Genomic DNA, 18,509 nt, shown 5'->3' on the forward strand with positions numbered 1-18,509 from the left:
TATATATTAATAAAACTTGTGCAATCTGCACTCTAAAATGAAAGTACAAAGACTGCCACCTGGTGGTGCAAAGACAAAACTTATTGACATTAACTTTTTAGATCACTTTAGTACAATTTGTGTAATATAATAGACATGCACAATATTAAACGCAATAATACATTTATGCAGTCATAAACATGTTTTGACAGTTAATATGCCAGTGATTTGATGCTTCATAAAAGTTGCAGATACCTTTACCAATATCAAAATGCTTTTGTAACCATCAAGTTTTTCTTTACACCGATTAAAAAAACCGTCTACTATAATACTACTACAGTAAGGAAAATCCGCTCTAACTGTAAAACGAAATAAATTGCTCCTAACACATGAAAGGGCCAAGCATGCAGCCCGCAACAAAGTGTAAAGTTATTGTGTATCATATTTAACAAAGATGACGCCATTACGCTGCTGTGCCGTCAGCCAATTGTTGCATTGCTGATCATGATTTCGAGGATCGATAGATCTGTCCTTCACAACACACGCAGCGATCTCAGATCAGTTCATCCAGACATTTTATCTGATTCACGAACTTGTTTGAAGAACCAAATTAGCCATAGATTAGTTATCAAGATGAACAGATCCAGGATCTGCCAAATCATCTTAGATCATTTAAGCGAGGTACGAAGAACGGACCCCTGGTGAAAATTTCAAGTCAACAGCTCCTTTAGAAATATGTTTTCTAAGAAAAATGGTGATGTGTTGTCGTAATAATACAATGACAGCGTACAGCACAGAATCTGCTGTATGTCCTGTATTGTTGTTACAAGGCCAATCACATGAGGCGTCTAAACGTGTGTAAAACATGAGGCACCTTTTCTCTCTATTTTGTCTACATTTAAAACTAACAAACTTGAGTTTGCAAAGACATGATATGTGAACGGCCCGTACAGCTTTCGTCTTTGAGCAACAATGGCATCGATCACAACTTTTTGGGCTTTATTGTTCCTACCAAGTCAGAGTACTTTTGACAGTAAAAACTCAAGCCTGATTCAATTCAGTTCATCTTTATTTCTATAGTGCTTTTGCAATGTAGATTGTGTCAAAGCAGCCTATCAGGGTGACCTGTACTGAATAGTAATGAACTGTTATAAACTGTCCTGCTCTTTGTAAACAAAACACGGAGGTACACTTTGGAAGCTTTAATTTGGCCCACACTCTATCTGCGTGTGTAGAAACATATGCACATGTGTAAATAAATATGTATGCAGTTTTTTATATTAATTTTTGTATTATTATTAAATATTTTCCAAATATTTAAACAAATTATGTACAGTGCAATTTGTAAACTAATAGTTTCTGTCTTTTGATGCGTGTATTGTAATACATAGCATAACAAGTTTTCCAACACAGACTCCATGTGAAAACGTACCCCTGTATATATTTCTGGAGATTGTAAATTAAGTACCCAGAGAAACATGCATTTCGTCTTTAAAATCAACAATACGGGCCGGTATGATGCCGCTGCAGCTTCTGTTTATTTTCGTGCTCCCAACTGACCGCTTACCTACACGTGGACGGCTTTTCTGTTGTTACTAGCTTGCCCAGTGGCTCGCTGCATACGTTTGTGGACTTGAGATGCAGAGAGAAGTTGACTGCGATGATGGGGTTCAAGTCTGGCAAAGAATAGTTCCAGAAAGCAGGTAAGACAAAAACAAAAGCCAAAAAATAAAATAAACAAGTAAACTACAGCAGTGGTTCCCAACCTGGGGTCCGCGCCCCCCTAAGGGGGGCGCCTGAGTTCACAGGGGGTGCGCAGGAGAGGATAAGTATTGAGGTAGAAAAAGGCATAAAATGCTCCACTATTATAAAGGGCTTTGCATTTAATCGAAAATCCGATTTAGATTTCGGTTTCAAACGATTATAAAAAAGCATTAATCGAGATAAATGATTATTGCATCATATTTTGCCACGTTCCAGTTGTACACGTGTTGCTCTTAAAAGCGCGAAAGAGCTTATGTGTGTGTGCAGCACGATCACGCAGTCAGAAGCATGCGGCCGGTCAGCATTGACTCTCATTCACACACTGAGACGAGCAGAGGAGCGCAGACATCTAAAGTCATCTTAACGTGAGCGATTTAATGGTCAAATAGGTGTCAAAACGCGGTGTTTAGTGATCATTTACATTAACCCTCATTTGTGTAATAAACAAACGAGTTGAGGATCAAAAGACGTGAAAGAGAAACCATTAAAGAGACAGCGCGCTATAATCCTTCTGCCGGCTGTTTTTTATCATTAAAAAACATAACGAGAAAACCTTCGCTGCTCTTGACTGAAGGACTGCTGTAACTAGTTGAAGTCAGAATTATTAGCCCTCTTGAATATTAGCAAACCTTTTCCTGCCCAATTTCTGTTTCATGGAAAGAATATTAACTTATTTCTGAACATATTAGTTTTGATATCTCATTTCTAATTACTGATTTCTTTTTGTCTTTGCTATAATGACAGCACATAATATTTTACTAGATGTTTTTCAAAATACAAGCATTAAAGTGCAGTTCAAAGGCTTAATTAGAGAATAAGGCAAGTCATTATAACGGTAGTTTATTCTGCAGACAATCAAAAATATATATTGTTTAAGGGGGCTAATAATATTGACCTTAAATTGGTTTCAAAATATTTAAACCTTTCTTTATTCTAGCTAAAATAAAACAAATAGAAGAAAAAATATTATAGGAAATACTGTTAAAATTCCTTGCTCTGTTAAACATAATTTGGGAAATATTTATATAAAAAATAAAAAAATCTCTGGAGCGCTAATAATTTTGACTTTAACTGGCAATGGTTTTGAATAATCGGGATTACAATTATGAGCAAAATAATCGTGATTATGATTTTTCCCAAAATCGAGCAGCCCTACTATTATATATGTATTTTTAAGTACCAAAAAAAAAAAAATCTAAACGCATGCTTAAAATTCCAACATAATAGTGAAAATAAATAAAATAAATAACTTTAAATAATTATTTAAATTTTGCTCACTCGCGCAATCTGCTTGTCAACGTGTTGTAAAGGCAAAATCAAAACAAAAATGGCAGACAAACGTAAATGCAGTGATTCTTCAGAGGCGAAGAAAAAGATTAGACAGTATGACAAAGCCTACCTAAATTTTGGTTTTATAGAAGGCCAAGAAAAGTTAAAACTGATTAATTAATATTTTCTATACATATTACTATATATTAATATTACACAAACACACACACACACACACACACACACATACATATATATATATATATATATATATATATATATATATATATATATATATATACATATAAATATATATATATATATATATATATATATATATATATATATATATATATATATATATACACACACAGTATATATGTGTGTGGGTGCGTGTGTATTTATATGGTGGGGGGGCTCCAATGTTTGTATATGTTCATGGGGGGGGGGCCCCAAAGAAAAAGGTTGGGAACCACTGAACTACAGGATGAGAACGTGGTTGATCTGAAAATGTGGTAAAAATTCAGGCGGCCGCGAGGGCTTTTCTGGATTATTTTAGAAAACACTACCAGTTAGGTTTAGAGAAGGGGTGAGTGGGGGGACAGGTCGGTTAGTCAACAACGGCTTGGGGATTTTACGCAAGAAAAGCAGGCACAAATGGCACTCGTGGGAGAAATTTGAGATCTGAAAAAGTGTACACAGCAGACTCTGGTGTATTCACCACACAAAAACTGCACAAAAAACGTACCTCCTGGGATGTATTTTGCGCATTCTAGAAATGTATACAAGAGTACATATAGGTAATGAGCCTGGCTTGAAGTTTTCAGCTCCTGCATTTTCAAATTCATTCTGCATAATCTGCAGATTTTCTTTTACAAAATTCTGCACATAAATAGAAAAATAAATTCCATGGATTGTGTCTGGCCCTGCCTCTGAGGGGCCATAAACTACATGTTTGTAATAATTTGTCTAATTTGTTCACTTCAGGCACTAATATGTAGCTTTCAAGTAGCAGTGTTGACAGTTTAACACGTACCTTTGGAAATGGTACCACCATAGTGAAAGCTTTTGTATTTTTGCCTTTGCACCTGATTGTTGAAAAATCTCATGTGGATATACGGATAAATTTTGAAATAGCAGGATAGCATGGTAGATGACTCAGGTTGGTTTTATTTTTTTTGCACACACATTCAAAGCTACGTGCAATAATATATGTTTGCTGTTTGCTCCTGTTTTCTTGATTCTCAGAGGTGTTTCTTGGTGTAGATCAACATATGCAGGTCTATTTCTTTATGTGATTTCCACTGGTGTTCTCAGTTCTGTTCCAAGTTGCTTTTTGTGTTGGTTGTTTTTTATTTTTATTTAATTCTGCTCTCCTCCATATCCGAGTTCATCGGTGTGACAGCAGCATTCGGCATTTTGATTTCTCCAATTCATTTTCCAGGAGTAGTTCATCCATCTCCTCCCTTGAACACTGTCTCTGGAAATATTTTGTGTGCAGAGAAAATTGAAAAGAAGGCAAGGATAAGGGTGGAGATGGACTTTGACTGATAAAGCTGATGTTTTGCATGATAAGAGCGGATATTTACATTTTTTATGACGCCACACAGATTCTTCTGAACCAAGACATGTGCCAGCATGTGCAAGACCATCTGTTTCTACATTTTAGATCATTTTAAATATTATTATAAAGTGGATTAATAACATTAATCCAATATTAGCTTAATATTGATGTTAATTGTTAAATCAGCAGCAAAACTCTTTAGCCTGGGTTTTATGGTGCCTTGAATAAAGTGGCATTGCTTTGTCATTCCTCTGGAAATTTAAAGATTTCAAATGGTTATCACAACAAGACTCATACAGTATATAATAAATGAAAATAGAAGCACATCTAATGATATAAAAACCCAGGCTCATTCTGAAAACGTGCCACTATATACATTTCTGGAGATTGTGAAATATGTCTCAGGAGCTACGTGCAGTTTTCATTATCACGAATGCACCAGAGGTCGCTGTGTACACTTTCTCAGGTCTCAAATTTATCTTGCGAATGCCATTCATGCCTGGTGATCTAGCGTAAATCCACCAAAGACCTCTATTGACTCACTTAATGACTGACTGATTGACCGACTGACTGACCCACCTTCCTCCTTCCCTAAACCCAAGCAATAGTGTTTTCATAAACACCTGATTGACCTGCCCACCCACTTCTGTAAACCCAACCTGATTGACCTGCCCACCCACTTCTGTAAACCCAACCAACAGTTTAAATAAAGCAATCCAGAAAAAGAAAAGTCCTCGCCTGATTTTTACCACGTTTTTAGATTTTACCACATTCTTACCTTGTTATTTACTTGTCTATTTTATTTTATGGCTTTTGTTTTTGTCTTATCCAATTTTTGGAATCAATTTTCGCTGGACTCGAACTCTGTCATTGTGGTCAACTCCTCTCTTTGTTTCAAGTCCTTCAACCTACATGGCAAGCTATACTGGACAAACTGGAAACAGCGGCAAAGCCGTCCATACAGAGGTAAGCGGTCAGCTGATAAGCGCGAAAAGGTTTGGCATCATACCGTCCCATAAAGTCTCCGTTTAAAAGATGAAATGCAGCCATATGTACTTCTGGCTACATAATTTGCGATCTCCAAAAACACATATAGGGCTATGTTTTCAGAGTATCAGCTATAAAATAAATGTTACTGCTTACACTGTAAAAAGTGAAAACCTAAACAAATTATTTGACTTGTTACAATTAAATGAATTAGGTTTGACAAATTAAATTTATGATGTTATATTTTACCTAATAAATAAAGTTAGTTCTTTTAGGTGTAACAAGTAATGTATCATTAATAGCGAACAATACTTGCACTTGCCACAAAACATAAAATTATTATTATTATATTAACATAGGAAGGAAATGATTTGTACTGTACTGTGTGTACTGTTCCATTCTTGTTCTCTAAAATAAAGTAGTAAAACTTGTTACACCTAAAAGAACTAACCTAATTCATTAGTGAAAACTGTCATAAATTGGCAGTATGGTGGCGTAGTGGGTAGCGCAACTCCCTCACATCAAGAAGGTTGCTGGTTCAAGCCCCAGCTGAGTCAGTTGGTGTTTCTGTGAGGAGTTTGCATGTTCTCCCCTTGTTCGTGTGGGTTTCCTCTGGGTGCTCCGGTCCAAAAACATGTGCCATATGGGAGTTGGTTCAGCTAAAATTGTCCTTAGTGTATGTGTGTGAATTAGTGTGTATGAATGTTTCCCAGTGATGGGTTGCAGCTGGAGGGCATCTGCTGCGTAAAACATATGCTGGATAAGTTGGTGGTTCATTCCGCTGTGTCCTGATTAATAAAGGAACTAAGCCAAAAAGAGAATGAATGAACTGTCATAAATGAAGTTTGTCAAACTAAATTCATTTAATTTTAACAAATCAAAGTAATTTAAGTTTTTATCTTTTACAGTGTATCTCATACATTTTGAAATGAGTTCATATCAAAACTTTTTTATTTATCTACTCTATTTGCAGTCCAAATAAGAGAATAACATTTCAGATTTGCTTTGATTTTACTAATTAGCACCAGCCAATACATATTCCTTAGAGGCCCCCCGCATAAGTGCCAGGAGCCAATCAGAACATGAGCCAAGTGTGGAGACTGTGAATTCTGGATTCAGTGACGGTCCATTAGTGCTTTTTAAATGTGACTAATTACATTTGAGTTCAAACTTGGCCTTTCATTTGGCCTCTCTGTTTAGTGCGCCTGTAATAAAAAAACATTAAACTGTAATTAGCTCTGATTTGGCTTTCCCACACTCAACTCGCACTGACAGATTTCCAAAACAAACTATTCTACACCACCTCCAGTCATCTGTAAAAACACATACACATAAACACACAGTTCTCAGGACTCAGATTTGTATAACAAAATTGCATTTAAAGAAGCTCATCATTTGCAATTATAATGTGCATTCAAAGAACCCCATCTTTTGCAAACACAAGCAGTCAGTGACATCGCACATAGAAACACTTTGAAAAATGATTTAGCAGGACATTCTACCTAAAATATTTGTGATATATTGTTCATCTCTTATTTTTTTTATAGCTTAGCCCTTTATTTATCAAGGGTCGCCACATCAAAATGAACCACCCACTATTCCAGCAAATGTTTTACACAGCGGATGCCCTACCAGCCACATCTCAGTACTGAAAAAACTATGTTACATTAATATACGGTCATTTACCAACAATATTGCCTATTGTATTCCATTAAATAAACATTTGACCTTATAGGATTGATTTAATTAGACATTCAGTTAACGAACAACAACATGTTAATTAATTAAATGTTAATTAGCACTCGGTTAAATAGAGTTCAAATATCCTGGCAGATGGGACTCCTTAACGGATATTGTTTTCTTTTCATGTGGCTCTCAGTTGATATTGTACAGTTATCCGATTTAATATCTGAGGGCAAACAAATGCAGTGATTTTTTTTTTTTCTTACAATCGTAGATCATTAGCAGGGGAAAAATATTACACGAGCCGATCAATTGACAGCTTTCTCCATAATTCATAAAGGTCCAAGCTCTTCATTCCACTTTGTACTTGTGCTTAAGAAAATGTAACATATTTTGTGTGTAGCATTCAGCTGGGTTGTTTTTATAATAACATTGGACAAAATGATACATTTGGATTCAATAATACAAAATGTGCTGTGAGAATATAAACACAGGCTTATTGTGCATATGTAACCCCTTATAAATTTCTGGAGAGTGCGAATTGTGTAGCCAAAGCTATGTTTACTGCATTTTTATCTTTAAAACAAATGCTACAGGGTGGTATGTCGCCGCCAACAGTTTCTCTTACTTTTTGCATTACCGGTTGACTGCTTACCTTCATGGGGACGGCTTTTCCAATTTTACCAGTTTACCCAGTACCTCGCCACATATTTGGCAGGCTTGAGAGGCAGAGCGTAGTTAAACCTGACGCCAGGGTTCGAATCCGGCAAAGAATGGTTCCAGAAAGCAAGTAAAACAAAAACAAAAGTAAAGTAAGCAAGTCAATTACAGGGTGAGACCTTGGTAAGATCTAAGAACGTATTAAAAATCAGGCTGCCACAAGGGCTTTTGTTTTATTGGATTACTTTTGAAAACACTGTCGGTTGGGTTTAGGGAAGGGGGATGACCGGGTCAACCACTGCTTTTGATAACACTATCATTGGGTTTAAGGATGGGGATGGGTTGGGGGATCAGTCTGTCGGCCATTTAGTTAGTCAGTCAGTCAGTCGACAGCGGCCTCTGGTGGATTTACACAAGAACAGCAGGCACAAATGGCACTTGTGAGAGAAATTTGAGATCTGAAAAAGCATACACAGCGGACCCTGGTAGATTTGTGAAAACAAAAACTGAAAAAAAAAAAAAAAAACGTACATCCTGGGACGTATTTTGCAATCTCCAGAAATGTATTAAGGGGTATCAATAATGAGCCTAGTTTTGGATAATGGATTATAATCGATAGGTGCTGAAGAAAGTAATAATTTTTTTTTAAAACGGACATGGACAAAAACATAAAATGGCATGAAATAGCATCTGTTTTGTTACCAGAATTAATACATTGAACATGTTTTATTTATAAGAGTGCTGTTGTATGGACAATATATGCATGGCACAATGTCTTCACTGTTTCATCTTCAAGTCAGTTTATAATGTGTGGGCTGATGAAAGCCATGAAATTGGGACTTTGTCATGTTTAATTGCTCCTGTCGTTTGTTACAACCTGTAGGACATCTTGGGTACAACAAAAAAAAGAGTGTGTGTGAGTGAATGTGAGTGAATGTGTGTGTATGTGTGCGCGCGTGTGTGTGTGTGTGTGTGTGTGTGTGTGTGTGTGTGTGTGTGTGTGTGTGTGTCTTCTTTTTCTGTCCATACAATGAAAATCAATAGGGTCCAGGGTTGTTTAGGATCAAAGTGACTTTTATTGGATAGAGAAGCATTTTTTTCCCCTAAAATATCGTTTCTGTGTTTATACAGTATAGAAGGTCGTATCGGGTTGGAATAACTTTAGTAAACGTTTGGCAAAACGTTCAAAGGTTTTTATTTATTAATGCAGAATAAAATAAAGACGTCAAATTGCTATTATTAAATATATTATTTAATATAATAATAATAAATATTTTGAGGCACTTAAAGCACTTTACACATTTGAGGGGAAACTCCTTGACCACCACCTCAAATAAGGGCTGGAATACAGTTCTCAGCTTTTAAAATCTGAATGTGATTTAAAAAAAAAAACTACAAATCATATTCTTGCTTTTACTTTAACAATAATAAATGACTTAAAATCTCTCAAACGAGCAGATTAAATGCATTCCATACACAACAGACTTTGACACTAGACATACGACAACCAAAAATAAAGTTTGCACTAAAAACACATTTGATTTTTCTCTCATATGATGGAATCCCAGTCTGAGCTGAAACAATCATTCTGTGGCCATCTGACACAGTTATATTTGGCGAATTAGTGGCTAATAAAAAAAGTATGATTTGTACACTGTAAACTCCAACAGTCAACTTTGTCAAATGAAATGAGTGTAGTGAACTCAGAATTGACTGAAAGTTAATTCTATTGATTAGAAAAGAGTTTCGAACTCAATGTTGAAGATAATGACTTAATTAAATACCTTATCACTTCAACTTAAATGGAGTAAGTTCACAGTACCTCAAACGGTTTTAGTTGCCTTAACTTAACATTTATTGGCTTTTACTGTGCTCGAACTGCTTCATTTACTCAAATAGATTAAGTTCACAGTACTCAGTAGGATTATTTTTTAAACTTAAATGGTTTGTTGCATTTGGTTTCCTCAAATGGTTTGAGTTACCTTAACTTACTGGGTTTTTCAGTGTAGGAAAAAGCAGATTGTCCAAAAAATATTGAATGAAATCATACAAATTCAGAAACTTTTACAAATTGCTATCAGATTGTGATACCCATCCAACACGACATCAAAATCTGCCAACTTTGTCTGCTAACAATCTGTACTTGACTTTCGCCTATAGCAATAGCACATTGGGCCGTAAATCTCCCCCCAAAAAAGTAATGTAATGCATTCCTTTAATCTGTACACTGACATTTGAGAGTAGGCAATTGAAGTTTCCAACACTCCATGTTTAATCACAGTATAAGTAGAACCACAGAATCTTGTTTCAGCAACTTAAATACATTGTCGTTGTTGAACAGCACCGTGAACTTATTACAGGGACAATCCCTCTGGAGTCACCCAGGGTTAAGTGCTTTGCTCAGCAGCACACTGGCATTGGCTCTTGGCTTTCTCATGGCAGGATTTAAACCAGCAACCTTCCAGATACAAAAAATCATCCCACCACCCTGTTATACTTGACACTAAGGCTGCACAATATATCGTTTAAGCATCGATATCACAATGTGATAATTTCCAATAGTCACATCACAAGATATGCAATGTTATGTCTGCATTGTAATTTATCATTTGCATGTGTTTTTAAGGGCTGTGTAATGTGTGTAATGTACTCGAATTGCAGAGCACTGTTTTTTTGGCACACTTAAAAATGGAAAACTGATGTCTCTGAGCACTGTAACAGCTACAAAGAGACAACGCTATCTCATTCATATTAAGATGTATCTCATTCACAATAGACCAAGCTGATTGGTTCTAACCAACTATATGTCATTATTTAATGCACAGACATGCTGAAAACTCAATGACGTCACTGTGTACTGCCCAGTACTGATGGCCAATCACCAAGCTTGAATTTACACAATGACTTCAGACGTTGCTGCACTTTTTTTTAAACCGGAAGTATGAAGTTGCTCTAAACAAAACAAAAACAACAAACTTTAACTTCTTAGTGAACTATATGTGTCATAATAATGTTTTTAGCAACATAGCATATACACTCACTGGTCATTTCTTTAGGTACACATTACTGCCGTAATCTTCAGTGGCTTAAAATGATTAGTTTTAGCAGAAATAACACAACTAACAGTTCTGTTATGACATTATTAGAAAATTTGTATAGTACTGAATATGTAATTTTGGCAATGTTGATGTGTTTGGTCTTGGCGGGATAGATACAGTATGCTATGATGCTGCTGCTTTGATGATTGGTGCAGATCATTTTCTGAGACTTGCTACTGCCAGAATATTTACAGATATACTGTCTGGAATATAACACTGCTGCTGCAAACATAACATAACACAACATAACATAACATACACTCACTGGCCACTTTATTAGGTACACCGAACTAGTACCACGTTGAACCCTTTTTGCCTTCAGAACTGCCTTAATCCTTTGTGGCATAATTCAACAATGTACTGGAAATATTCCACAGAGGTTTTGGTCCATATTGACATGATAGCATCACACAGTTGCTGCAGATTTGTCGGATGTACATCCATTATAGAAATCTCCTGTTCCATCACATTCCAAAAGTGCTCTATTAGATTACGATCTGGTGACTGTGAAGGCCATTTCAGTACAGTGAACTCATTGTCATGTTCAAGAAACCAGGCTGAGATGATTCGAGCTTAATGACATGGCACATTATCCTACTGGAAGTAGGCATTAGAAGATGGGTACACTGTGGTCATAAAGGGATGCACATGGTCAGCAACAATATTCAGGTAGGCTGTGGCCTTGACACAATGCTCAATTGAAACTAATGGGCCCAAAGCCTGCCAAAAAATATCTCCCACACCATTACACCACCAGATTTCTATCAATTAGAAATGATCAGACAGGAGGTTTTGAATATCAGAAAATAGACTTTATTCTCCATAATAAAGCTGAGAAAGAGCAGAGCAGACCTCATAGCATTCTCCCCCTCTGTCTCTGCTCCTTCTAAAGTCTCTCCTGCTCCTTCTAAAGTCTCTGTGTTTTTTACAATTTTTATACAGGTTATTTTCCACACCCCTAGGTGTCTTGATTTAACTCTTGACCATTTTTGAATAGGTTTCTAGTCTAAGGGGTCCTGCTATTCTTGGCTCTTAGCCAGCTTGCTATGGTCAGCGAGACGTCACAGTTCTATGTCATGTCAGCAACTGTTTTGAAACCAAAGTTCTCTCTCCATAGATGCAACTTATGCAAAAGGACTAAGTGTTTACATACATTGTCATGATAGCATAATCACTTGATAACATGTTACTCATTCTAACTTTTCACACATATAGCTTCATACAAGTATTTAACATATACAATCAGTGCTTCACATATTCAGTTATTCTACACAATCAGTCACTCAGCCTTCTCCTAGTGTTGCTCCTGTGCAGGCATACTCATCTTACACAGACATATCACTGTATTTTTAACACAGCCTGGCATGTTTGCTGCATACATTTTGAGAAGAGAAAATTAACTGCTTTACACTCAGAAAATACTTCACACAGAAAATACTTTACACAGAGATAATAAAATCTTCTTCACTTGAACAGTTCTTGGCTCACAGGAGTGGCACCTGGTGTGGTCTTCTGCTGCTGTAGCCTATCCGTGGTTGTAAAGAGTAGAGTTACTGTTGCCTTTCTATCAGCTCAATCCAGTCTGGCCATTCTCCTCAGACCTCTGGGATCAACAATATCCAGTGAGCAGCTTTTATAGAAATGTCGCTCACTGGATATTTTCTCGTTTCGGACCATTCTCTTTAAACCCTAGATATGGTTGTGTGTGAAAATCTCAGTAGATCAGCAGTTTCTGAAATACTCAGACCAGCCCATCGGACACCAACAACCATGTCATTTTCAAAGTCACCTCAATCACCTTTCTTCCTCATTCTTATGCTCGGTTTGACCTGAAGCAGATCATCTTGACCATGTCTGCATGCCTAAATGCATTGAGTTGCTGCCATGTGATAGGCAGATTAGAAATTTGCAACATAGAGCAGTTGGACAGGTGTACCTAATAAAGTGGCCGGTGGGTGTATTTCTGTCAACATCTCAAAAAGTGTTTTATTGTTTTGTTGTGCCATCTGAAACTTTCTTCTTATTTTTATTTTTCAATTACTGTAATGGTACCTGAATAATGTTAGACTTGGAAAACAGCGATAAAACAGTTCATTTGCTCGGTGGCTTTTTCTTGAATGTAAATACCTATGCTTGTAGATCGGTTATTAGCTTTCATGCTGATGCATTCCCCTACATAATCATCCCAATCAATCTAAAATTTCGAATTCTTTCCAAACAGAGATTTCCAAGTCACATGGTGAAATTGTATTCTTATCGCAAGATATATTGCAGAATAACAAAATATCACAATGTTAGATTTTTCCATATTGTGCAGCCCTACTTGACATGGTCATTCAAAGTGTAACATGGGTCACATTGTGGCATCATCCAGCTCATGTTCAGCACGTCTATATTTGTATCAAACCAGATGTCACACAAAGCGTTGTCCACTTTGTCAGCAATGACTGAAGCGGTTGACTGTCTGTCTGAGTGTTTCTCACTGACAGCTCTTGTCAATCTCACATTTCCTCACAGAAGGTTGAAACCGTAGCCCCCAGCAAGCCGTTGGTACTTTCGCCTGAGTGTGTCAGTTTTTGGCATCATCCTCTTTCCGTTTTCACACTTATTTTCGCTCCGTCTGCGTTGGCGTAAGCCTACTTCGGTACAAGTGTCTCTGCCGGCTGCTACAACATCGCGCAAGATTCCAGCGTCAGCAGAAAACGCAAGGCCTCGTGGGATTTCCATCACACCTCTCTGACAGCAGTTCACAAGCCCTGGTGTGTTTCTAAATGTTTGCCTCGGCTCCTGCTGTGAGTGATGTGGCCTCATTAGCTGATGATTGCTGGTTATGTAATGCCACACGATGAAGCTCAGGTTTCTGAGGAGTTGAAGAGAACAGATAGAGAAGGGAGGTCAAGTGCCTTTATTTGTTCCTGAATTAGTAAGAAGACCATCTAATGCTTCACACACACACACCAGTGTCCTATCATGGTGGACTGCTCGTGAGTTATTAAAGCTTGTGTCTGGATTGCGTTTGCTGAAGAATACAGGAAAGTGCATCCACAGCATATTTACTGTAACTTCGGTATGTGACCTATTTATGTGTGAAAGTGCAAATTATGTTGCAAATAATTTAGACAAAGGATAAAGTGGAATAAATAGGAGAGCTGGTACTGATTACATCGACAGAAGCAGAGGCATTCACAATTGCAGTACTGTTCAAAATGCTTGGTTCAGTACACATTTTTATATCATTTATGTAATGAAAGGAAGCATTACGTTGATAAAAATATGACATATAAAATTTAAATGAATATTTTCTTGAATAAATGATGTTCTCTTAAAATTGAAACTGTGAGAGAGAGTAATGCCTGCTTTGTCATTAAAGGTTTTAGCAACATAACTGTACACTACGTGACTAAAGTCTAATCGTTGATCCCAGTTGTAAGAGCTACTAATAATAATTTGACTTCTAGGTGATCATTTGGAAAAGTGGCAGAAGGTAGATTTTTCAGATGAATCATCTGTTGAACTGCATCCCAATCATCACAAATACTGCTGAAGGCCTAAAAAAACGATTTGAACTTGTATGAAATCTAGATTCTCATAGAATCAGTCAAGTTTGGTGAAGGAAAAAATCATCGTTTGGGTTAAAAGTCAGTATGGGGGCGTGCAAGAGTGGATGGCAATATCAACAACCTAAGGTATCAAGACATTTTTGATGCCCATTACATTACAAACCACAGGAGAGGACACATTCTTTGGCAGGATAGCACTCCTGCATGCTCCAGCCTCCACATCAAAGTTCCTGAAAGCAAAGAAAGTCAAGGTGCTCCAGGATTGGCCAGCCCAGTCACCAGATATGAACATTATTGAGCATGTCTGAGGTAAGATGAAGGAGAGGCGTTGAAGATGAATCCAAAGCATCTTGATGATTTTTGAACGCTTTCTTTGCCGTTCCAGATGACTTTATAAATAAGTTATTTGAGTCATTGCAGAGATTTATGGATGCAGTCGTCCAAGCTCATGGGAGTTATACCCAATATTCATTCTTTTCCCACTGCACAATGACTTTATATTCTATACTGTACATTATTTCTGTTAAGTGACAAGACTTTTGTCTAAGCAAAGTCAGACCTTACTGTCCTAATTAAATGATTAGGGCATGATCGTATTTTATTTTGGTAAACGTGAAATCTAGAAGCCTTTGCCTTTCATATTAGCCTCTTCTGATACCAAAGGATCAACTAGAAGTTAAAGTTATTATTTGTTGCTTCTAAAACTTGGATAGGCGACAAGACTTTTTTTTCAGATAGTGTAATTTGCTTAAGCAAATGGATGACTTCACAAAAAATAAATATAGGTGCACATATTCCAGACTTTTGAGCATGTGAGATTCAGATTGACTTTTGGCTCCTGTGTGTTCAAAATGTGTCATAAAATGTCATTATGCAGCGCAAGTATGTCCGTTTGCACACAATTGCAAAAACCATAGTTTCAAAAAAATGATAGACTGTGAGTCTCCATTTCATTCCACTTCACAAAAGCAAATTTCCCAAGCCAAAGTCCATGCACTAGTGATCAGCCACCAGGTGGAGATCAAAATGTTTTGGCTTTAATTTTACAGTACAGTTAGCATAAATGATCTTCTGTTATGCTCGCTTTTTAATCATGACAGATCACAACTGCTTCACTAGACGTAGGCCTTGTCCCAAATGGCACACTTCATACAGACTTACAATGGCTGCAGCATCCACATGTCCGTTAAGTCCGCAAGAATATAGTGTGTCCATTCATCATTTTAACTCTCAGAAGGGTGCTTGCAATGCACTTTTTACAGCTTCCATGCTCCCTTGGTACACACTTCCTCTGAGACTGCAGTGAAGCGTGCTCAATGCTGACTTCAACCCAACAGTTGACTAACTTACTATAGGCAAGATTTTTACTGGGAATACATTTACAGTACTAGCAAGCCACAAGCTACATTCTTGTTGTTTCCTACAGTCATACTACTTATTACAGGGAAAGTAAGCAATTATGGGGGCAAAAGAAATATTGATTTTATATTAAACTTTAATAATTAAAATCATGTTGTGACCAATCAGAGCCAAGTAGTTCAGTGAGCCGTGTAAAAAAGATATATTACCATTTGAAGTAATTTACTTTTTAGTTTATTCCCTTTTTCTTTCTTGCTCTAATGCTGAGTTTAGACTGCTTGATTTCAGCTGATTTTAAAGAAATTGCAGACGAATGCCTGAAATCACAGGCATATCGGGGCTCGTTCACGTGAGTAACAATCACATAGTGTGAACTATCAAAGACAAGAACTGAGAGAATCTCAGATGTGTTCTGATTGAAAATAACATCGGCGATCACCTACAGCCAATGAGAGAGCAGCATTCACTAGTATGGGTATCTGCAAGCCAGTGGTAGGTTGGGGGAGATGTTCAAAGTGCTTTTTTTCAGTCTATTTGGACCCAAGAAATTGAGTAAAAAATAGTGTACATTTGGCAGAAGCACCCATGTCTGTTTGGTGTGTCATCTGAGCAATATCACAACTGGGTCGAAATAAAAAAAATAAAAAAAAAGTTGAGGGGAAATTGCTAATTCCCTTCTAATTAAGTTCAGTATTGCCAAAGTACTTCAAATATGTAATATATTAAAACCATCCAATAAAAATAATGATAATAATAAAATAAAATATACTAATACAGATAAATAAATATAACAATTATAATAATAATAAAAAGTTAAATTATTTAATAATAATTCAAGTGAGCAAAATAAGTGCTTTCTAGCCCACTAAAGGCTTCTTTCTCATTATGTAGTTAATAACAAAAGATATATTTTATGACCTAGTGTTGTTTCCATGTCACTTCTTGTGTGTGTTTGGTTGTTAGATGTAGTTTGCGAACCAAGACAAAGTTGTCACACTGTAAAAAAAAAAAGTTGAGTAAACTTAAAATAATTAGGCAACCTATCACACATAGCTTTTTGAGTTAACTCAACAAACAGGGTTTGAAGACCAGTGAACTCAAAATATTTTGTTGAATTCTTTAGTTCTCTGAACAAAAAGTATCATGTTCACCCAACAAGATATTTTTGTTTGCTGAACAAAAAACATCATGTTCAACCAACAGGATATTTTTGTTTGCTGAACAAAAAATATCATGTTCATTCAACAAGACATTTTTGTTTGCTGAACAAAAAATATCATGTTAACCCAACAAGACATTTTTGTTTGCTGAACAAAAAATATCATGTTCAACCAACAGGATATTTTTGTTTGCTGAACAAAAAATATCATGTTCAACCAACAGGATATTTTTGTTTGCTGAACAAAAAATGTCATGTTCACCCAACAAGATATTTTTGTTTGCTGAACAAATATTATCATGTTTACTCAACAAGATCTTTTGTTTGCTGAACAAAAATTTTCACGTTTATTCAACAAGATCTTTTGTTTACTGAACAAAAATGATTATGTTTACCCAACAAGATTTTTTTAGTTTACTGAACAAAATAAAACAAACTGATTCATTATGCATTTACTATTAATTTTTAGGATTCAAATTAAATACACAAGAATAGTCAATTCACTTTTTTTTATTTTTAACTGTGTTCAAATCACAATCCAAAACATTTGCATACAAAATCAGCATTTGACATTAGCCGTGTTCAGCATTGGGCTAGTTTGTACACAACTAGTACTGAATGTTTCCAGATTTGAAAAGATTGACATAAAATAACTGGCAACCTTACTAAAACCAAGCTATTAGTGTGTCTAAACACTCAAACCAGGTGAATATGCAATCATCTAATCAGAGTAAACCCTAAAAGCCACTCCATTCATACAGTCTTTAAAGTGTACAGCACTTTTGTCAACAAAGTACATAAAGTCCAAAAACAGACCTCAAAACATTGAAACAGTGGCACATTAGGAAGTGGTCACGGGTCAGTTGCCGTTACTGTGTGGAGTTTGAATGTTCTCCCTGCGTTCACGTGGGTTTCCTTTGGGTTCTCCGGTTTCCCCCACAGTCCAAAGACGTGTGGCACAGGTGAATTGGGTAGGCTAAAATTGTCCGTAGTGTATGTGTGAATGAGTGTGTATGGATGTTTTCCAGAGATGGGTTGCAGCCGGAAGGGCATACGCTGCGTAAAACAAGTTCATTGCGCTGTGGCGACCCCAGATTAATAAAGGGACTAAGCCGAAAAGAAAATGAATGAATGAATGAACTGAACTCTCGCAGATCATGTGCCACCAACCTCCATAAAACATGCTGAATCACTTAAAAAGTATATTTGAGTTCTTTTGGGTGTTCCATATTCAGTCTATACAAGAGGCTGAACAAGTAAGCGAAGGCTGCAGGCAGATGTGTGATATCCTGAAGTACTATGGCCTCCTCCAAGATTTTAGCGAGGTTCATCACATATTGCAGGGATGCAGAAGTGCCATCATCATCTTCCACCACAGTGAAGATTCCAATCCTTTAATCTCTGGTGCTGTGGTCTTCAAGATCCGT

At 36.6% G+C, this 18,509-nt stretch overlaps 1 protein-coding gene and 2 long non-coding RNA genes across 4 annotated transcripts in view; 1 reads left to right on the forward strand and 2 right to left on the reverse strand.

Annotated features, from left to right (window-relative positions):
- Positions 1–18,509, forward strand: part of fut8a (fucosyltransferase 8a (alpha (1,6) fucosyltransferase)) — a 174,856-nt gene that overhangs the window by 104,680 nt on the left and 51,667 nt on the right.
- Positions 3,561–8,545, reverse strand: LOC147840008 (uncharacterized). The gene is made up of 3 exons (XR_015513594.1): positions 6,001–8,545; positions 5,236–5,812; positions 3,561–5,199 (listed from the first exon to the last, which is right to left on the reverse strand). It is a non-coding gene; the product is annotated as an uncharacterized LOC147840008 (long non-coding RNA).
- On the reverse strand, positions 10,535–16,641 carry LOC147840009 (uncharacterized). Its single transcript, XR_015513599.1, has 3 exons — positions 12,657–16,641; positions 10,865–11,268; positions 10,535–10,571 (listed from the first exon to the last, which is right to left on the reverse strand). It is a non-coding gene; the product is annotated as an uncharacterized LOC147840009 (long non-coding RNA).

The sequence above is a fragment of the Danio rerio genome, chromosome 17, assembly GCF_052040795.2.
Source record: "Danio rerio strain M-AB ecotype USA chromosome 17, GRCz13ab, whole genome shotgun sequence".
NCBI lineage: Eukaryota > Metazoa > Chordata > Actinopteri > Cypriniformes > Danionidae > Danio > Danio rerio.